The sequence below is a fragment of the Sciurus vulgaris genome (assembly GCF_902686455.1).
Source record: "Sciurus vulgaris genome assembly, chromosome: 2".
In the NCBI taxonomy this organism is placed as follows: Eukaryota; Metazoa; Chordata; class Mammalia; order Rodentia; family Sciuridae; genus Sciurus; species Sciurus vulgaris.
Window position 1 is genome coordinate 4,756,368 of NC_136462.1, and position 7,170 is coordinate 4,763,537.

Here is a 7,170-nt window from a genome sequence, read left to right on the forward strand (position 1 = left end):
ATCAGTCGCGCTGAGGGATCCTGGAGACGGGACTCAGTCAGTCCGGCCAGGGGTCCTACAGGGCCTGGCTGTTGTCTTAAAATGGCGGCAGTCACGTGTAATCAAACGTGCAGGTACTGTAACAGTGAACTTCCAGGCAGCAGCAGGCAGCTGGTTCTCCACTGGTGGTCTGTGTTCAGTCTGCTGGCAGCTGTTGGACGATCGGGAGGTGAATCTCGAGCGTTGGGTGATGGATGGGGTAAGGCAGGCGATGGACAGGCGAGATGCAGGCAAATGGTGGATGATAGACGCCTGACAGTGAGCAATCTGCTCTCAAAAAAGGTGTCGATATGCTGGTTTGCTATTTTAAAAAGGGAGTAAAAGCCAAAAACCTGAGGGAAATGGTACCAAAATCTGTTCTCTTGGTCCCCCTGGTTAACTACTCTAATAACCTCAGTGGTGGGACCTGTCATCCTAGTTATGCTGGGGCTTTTAATCAGGCCATGCATGATAAACTATTTAACTAAATATGTTAGAGACAGAATCCAATCTGTTAAACTAATGCTGTTATGCACCCACTACAATCACCTCTGCAGTGGTAATGAATCAATGATTTTAATATGTACATAAAACCAGTGGGGAATGTGATGGGCTGACAGATTTGACTCCATGGAAAAGATATAGGCCAGGCTATATGGACAATGACTAAGCAGACTCCATTTTACCTTGAGACTCCATGTTATGTAGGCAAAGCTTCTCCCATGGGAACACCCCACCTCTGTATCCGTCAACATTTGCTGAGCATCTTCCATGCACCCCACCTCTGTACCCATAATCAGTTGCTTAGCATGACATGTTTGGCAACACAAAATGGCAATTCTTGTATAATGAAAAATTGTTCTCTTTTTGATTCTTATTTTTCCTAAACAATGTACCATGTCAACAGTTATTGTGTGGATGTTAGTAACCATTCTTTAACTTATACCTAAGTAAGGTCATTTTGATCCACTTCCCTTTGTTTGTGATTTCATCCCATGATGTTAGGTTGTAGTTTTGAAACATAGCAAAAGCCATTTATGATTGATGTACTGACTATGGTACTATGTACCATAGTATAAAGCTCCTGCAACCCTATGGTTGGGGTTGTTTTCCCAATAGTTATTTTTGGGGCATTGTGTGGGACAGTCAGACAGCCAGCTAATAAAGACTCTCAAATTTGGACTTCTCAGTGATGATTGGTCTGTTCTTAAGTTGTGCCCCACAACACATGAATTCTGACACGGTTGTCTCTTATCAGTTCTTGGAGACCAATCCAGAGTATATCCACCACCACTTCTGGAGAATTTTACCATCCACAGGCAGGCTTGACTGAGCTATCAGACATAGGAATCTGGCTCTCAGGAACTGACAAGCATGAGAAATTGTTCCAGATTTTCTGGAGTTTGTGGTTTCTGTACAGTGGTTCACTGCCAGAATTTGCAGGCCCTAGATGTGCCAATGACCCGCTAAAGCAAAATGGCTTGCTTAACTCCATTCCATCCTGTTTCTCATGGAAGAAGCCCCTACTGGTCCCCCTTTAATCTGTATTGCTATAAATAAAGAAAACGTGGGCTTCTCAATTTTTGTTAGAGCCAGACCCTTATGAATGGCTCAACCCAGCAAGCCCCCATTCTAAAGATAATTCTGACTCTTGCCATTTTTTTATTAAATAAATGTCTTAGCAATTAGGTCACAGCCAGTCCATCCCTCTGACAGGAAGCCTTTTCCTTGTCCACGTGGGACATGCAGCAATAACTGGTGCCTTGACAGGGACAGTTCAAGAAAAATTCAGAAGTAGATAACAGGTGGGTGTCGGTCCTCTCTCGTGGAAAGCGTGCGCATGTGAATAGCTTATTGAGAGGGAGAGAGGAATTTTTTGTAGCGTGAAATTCAGCATGGGGAATTCACTCTCTATAGAGAAAGAAATTTACTTAGCTATCTTGAAAACTATAATAAGGGGAATGTCTGTAAAATGAGCTCATCTTGCTAAATTCTTAGAGGCAATTCAGGAAGTTTGTAGTTTTCTGGAAGAATCACTTGATTTGCGTACTTAGGAAAAACGAGGCAAGGATCTGCATGTGGGCTGTATTTCAGCTAACGTGCCCAGGACCCATTTAAAATGTAGAAAGAATCTGGACTTTAATAGAGACTTCCTTGTATTTGGACCAAGATATTGGGTTGTGGACTTAGGTTAGATTTGATCACAGGACTTAGAAATGCTGTTAAAAGTATGATTACACAAATGGTATGCCTTTACGCCATGTACAAACAGAGAAACAGCATGTGTCCCATTTGTTTACAATAAAATAAATAAATAAATAAAATAGAAAAAGAAAAAAATAAATAAATAAATTAAAAAAAAAAGTTTTAGACCTAGTAGGCAGGAATGTCCACCTTGTAGGACCTCTTTGTCTACAGGGAACATGTTAAGCCAAAAGAAGGGGAAATTCAATGACCAGGATTCATAGTTTAAATATGTATGTTCCCACCTGCAGAAATGGCATGGTTTCTGATCCTGGGTGCGGAGTATGGGAGGTGGCAGAGAGGACTCTCTGGTGCCACAGGGAAAGCTCACAGAATGCTGCCTGCTCCTAGAGAGCATGACTGGTTCCTGCCCAGGCAGAGCCCCTCAGGGCCAGGCCACCAAGATAAGAGGAGAAATGGCGCCATGGCACTGGCTGTAAGGAGTCTAAAAACTCGGCGGAACTGCATGGCCTTCCTGGGCTCATTTCTACCCCTCCTCCCTGCTCCCCTGTGCTTGAAAGCTAATTCCACTTAATTCTACAGCACGAGAAGCAAGGGAAATTAAAATCTTAGCCACAGTCTTCTATTCCCTGATTGGCAACTTGTTGGAAAAAATAAAACAAATAAAATAAGTAGCTTCACTTATCTTGGCTAACTCTAGCGCCATGTTGTCTCTGTTAACAGCTGCAGTTCAGTTTTCACCAGCGCTTTCTGTAATACAAAGCTGCTTCCCCGCCCTTTCCAGCGCAGCCATTTTCCCCGCCTCCCAACCACTTGTCAGTCTGTGAACATCCTGGCTAGCTATTGGTTCATCAGTCAGCTTGCAAGTGTCCTTCTCCGATATTGGTCCCCTCTTAGCCCAGCAGAATTCAACTGCCTCAGGGTAGCTACCCGCCATCTTTTTTTCTCTCCCCCACTCACTTTCTTTCTCCTCCTCACTTTTCCACTCTCTCTAGCGTGTGCCCTTTCTCTTTCCCTTTCTTTTCCTCTCATTTTCTCTCTTACCCTGCAGGGAGACTGTCACAAGCGGCAAGGAGGAGTCAATGAGAGTAAATTTGGTCCAAAATCAATTGGCTTTTATTTGATGCTGATCACACAATTATTTATAGTTATTCTAACTTTTAGTCACACCAATATCACACATAACTTAATCACTAAATTATAAGCCCTGAATAAACAAGACTCACTCCTACGATCTGGGGAAAAAGGTACACTCATACATTGCTGGTGGGACTGCAAATTAGTGCAGCCACTCTGGAAAGCAGTGTGGAGATTCCTTAGAAAACTTGGAATGGACCTACCATTTGACCCAGCTATCCCACTGCTTGGCCTATACCCAAAGGACTTAAAATGAGCATACTACAGAGATACAGCCACATCAATGTTCATAGCTGCTCGATTCACAATAGCCAGACTGTGGAACCAACCTAGGTGTCCTTCAATTGATGAATGGATAAAGAAACTGTGGTATATATATACAATGGAATATTACTCAGCCATAAAGAATGATAAAATTATGGCATTTGCAGGCAAATGGATGAAATTGGAGAATATCATGCTAAGTGAGATAAGCCAATTTCAAAAAGCCAAAGGACGAATGATATCGCTAATAAGTGGATGATGACATATGATGGGGGGAGGGTAGGGTTAGTGTTAGTGTTAGAGTTAGGGTTAGGGAGGGGGGCAAGTATGGAGGAAGGAAGGACTGTATAGAGGGAAAAGAGGAGTGGGAGGGGTGGGGGGAAGGGAAAAATAACAGAATGAATCAAACAACATTACCCTATGTAAATGTATGATTACACAAGTGGTAGGCGTTACTCCATGTACAGAGAAACAACATGTATCCCATTTGTTTACAATAAAATAAATCAAAAAACAAAACAAAACAAGACTCACTCCTTACTGAGACCCGTTCCTAAGGGTCCTGTGTGACGTATCTTGAGTGGAAGGGCAGCAACACCCAGAGGTCAGTCAGGAAGACAGCTCAGGAGGTCTCGCTGGGGAGCTCCCTCCGGTAGGAGTCCTGATCGTGAGGACGGTTGGAAGGCGAAGGAGGGCGGCGAGGTCCCGGCAGGCAGGCCCAGCGGAAACGTCTCAGGCAGGATGCACACGGGCAGCTCCGCTGTCACTTCCACAGGGACATCTTGGTCACGGTCTGGATGATGCATGTTCCAGCAAGCAACGAGCAAGTCAGTGAGTCCCCTTCGGGCTTGGCGCAACACTGGCGTCATTGGTGTAAAACGGGGACTGGAGCTGGGCTCATCCTGAGTCCTTTTAAATCCTTCTTATCAGACTCTGCCAGCCGGTCTTGGTTCGAGGGAAGTTAGTTATCTTACTCGGGGTCAGTTGCATATGTCTCCAACTTGGGGGCAACCTCAATCTTATCTTGGGGCAACACCACATCATTACCTCATTACAGCACAGAGCACTCAAGTTACTTTTTGTAAGTTACACAGCACAAGGTAACAAGTTGTTTTTCTGTAAGTTACACAGAACAGAGTAAACAAGTTGTTTTTTGCAAGTTACACAGCACACAGAATGTTACACATTTAACTTTGCTCCTTACAGAGACACTCTGTTTGCTTAATAAACTCCCTTATGTGATATCCCGTGTCCTGCGTGGTTTTTGTGGGATTCCTTACACTTTCTTTCATTCTCTAACAGATTGTTTTTAGCCAAAGTTAAGTGAGAAAAATTCTAAAGTTAAAAGACGCTCTAATTATGCTTTTTAATGGATTTTTTTTTTTTTTTTTTGCTTTTTAGGAATGATTTTAAGGCTGAATAACAATCATTAGGACAAAAGCAGGCAACCCAAAATACTTTTGAGTTTTCTTGTTATTGCTGGACTTCAAACCTGCTTAGAGCATATAAAAGTTTAATTAGTTAGGCTCCGCACAGGGGAAGCGGGCGTTTGGAGACTGCAGACCACCACCATGCAGGCGGAGGCGGCCGTGACCCCGGCTGCGGGGCGAGCTGAGCGCAGGAGAGGAAGGAGGCCCACACCACGATCCCGCTGGGGGAGCCGGGCCGCGGGCTCCTCCTTGGTGCACGAACCCGGGCTGCTGACGGGGATGCGTGCTGCAGTAAGTACCGAGCCTTCCAGGACAGCTACGCCTTGCGCCCTGGCCGGGAGCTGCGAGGGGTGGTTTGCAGTCGTGAGGAGATGTATAAAGAGAGATTCTGGAAAAGAATTTGCAGCCGAGTTCATGAGAAAAAGAAGAAAAGGCCAAGACTATCGGATGGAAATAATCCATGAGGTCGCTGTACTTGAACCAGAACAAGACAATCCTTGGGTCATCAACTTGCACGAAGTTTATGAAACTCCGTCAGAAATGATCTTGGTTCTGGAATATGCTGCTGGACGTGCAACCTGTGACCGGTGTGCTGCAGACAGAGAAGAAGCTTTTACAGAACAAGATGTTCAGACTCATGAGACAGATTTTAGAAGGTGTCCACTTTTCACACACTCATGATGTAGTTCATCTCCATTTGAAGCCTCAGAATATTCTGCTGACAAGTGAATCTCCATTGGGCGACATTAAGATGGTTGATTTTGGCCTTTCAAGAATAATGAAGAACAGTGAAGAACTTTGAGAAATCATGAGTACTCCTGAATATGTGGCTCCTGAAGTCCTTACTTATGACCCTTTCAGCGTGGCAACAGATAGGCGGGGCACTGGAGCGGTGACACACGTCATGCTTACAGGAATACCACCCTTCTTGGGCGATAATAAACAGGAGACATTCTTGAACATCTCACAGATGAATTTAAGTTATTCTGAGAAGAATTTGGTGTTGTGTCTGAATCCGCTATTGATTTCATCAAGAGACTTTTAGTTAAGAAACCTGAAGATCCAGCCACTGCCGAAGAAGGTCTAAAACACCCATGGTTGACACAGAGCAGTATTCAGGATCCTTCTTTCAGGATGAAAGGGTCATTGGAAGAAGCAAACGCCCTCCAAGAAGGTGATTCTGTGCCTGAAATCAACGCCCATACTGAGAAACCAGAAACTGAGGGATCGCTTGTGACAGAGGAGTTAATCGTAGTTGCTTCCTATACTTTAGGACAATGCAGACAGTCTGAAGAAGAGAAAATGGAGCAAAAGGTCATTTCCAAACGATTTAAATGCGAAGAACCTTTGCTCCAAGAAATTCCTGGAGAATTTATTTACTGAGCAGCATTTCCCTTTAAAACTTTAAGATTTCCATATTGAAAACATTCATATTATTTATGGACCTTTGGTCAAATGGCACTTGTACTAGAAGTGGATATTAAAGTATCACTGATAAAAACAAAAATAATTTTGTTAAACTTGGGAAGTTAGATCAATCAAGCCAGATTTATAGAAGTTGCCAAGGTGGAGGTTAACAGGTAAAGTTCTCTGTTTCAATGTTATTTTTAAGAAGGGAGATGTTTGCACCTTTTAATTCTACATCCTGTTTCTCTACAATGAGAATTTGTGTACAAAGATGTTTGTATTCACTTTTCTTTAAAAATCCAAGTAAAAGTGCCAAAATCACATTAAAAAAAGTTTAATTAGTTAGATCTTAAATTCCTAAACAGGTTTAATCAAAGCTGTGATAAGTATTTGTTCATACTATGGAGCTCCACTTCCAGAAAGTTATAAAAATTTTCCTTTTGTTTATTTCACTGATTTACACATATGTACACACAATGGTTTTATTTACATGATATCCAAATTTACTTATAGTTCAAAGAGCATGCTCACAATTTAAAATTAAATAAAAATGGATTCAAATAACTTTAATTCACATGATTTAATAAGGTTTAATTTAAATGGGTAAACAAATAGGAATACTTTTTTATAATTATTAATTCACATTTTTCTAGCTGGTCATATAATAAAATTGCTAATTCCTATAATATTCAAAATCTATATCCATCTG

The 7,170-nt window shown here is 42.4% G+C and overlaps 1 pseudogene across 1 annotated transcript; it reads left to right on the forward strand.

The window, feature by feature from the left end:
* Positions 1–5,195: 5,195 nt before the first annotated feature.
* Positions 5,196–6,780, forward strand: LOC306653597 (serine/threonine-protein kinase 17A-like; annotated as a pseudogene). The gene has a single exon. The product of its transcript is annotated as a serine/threonine-protein kinase 17A-like (transcript).
* Positions 6,781–7,170: the final 390 nt, after the last annotated feature.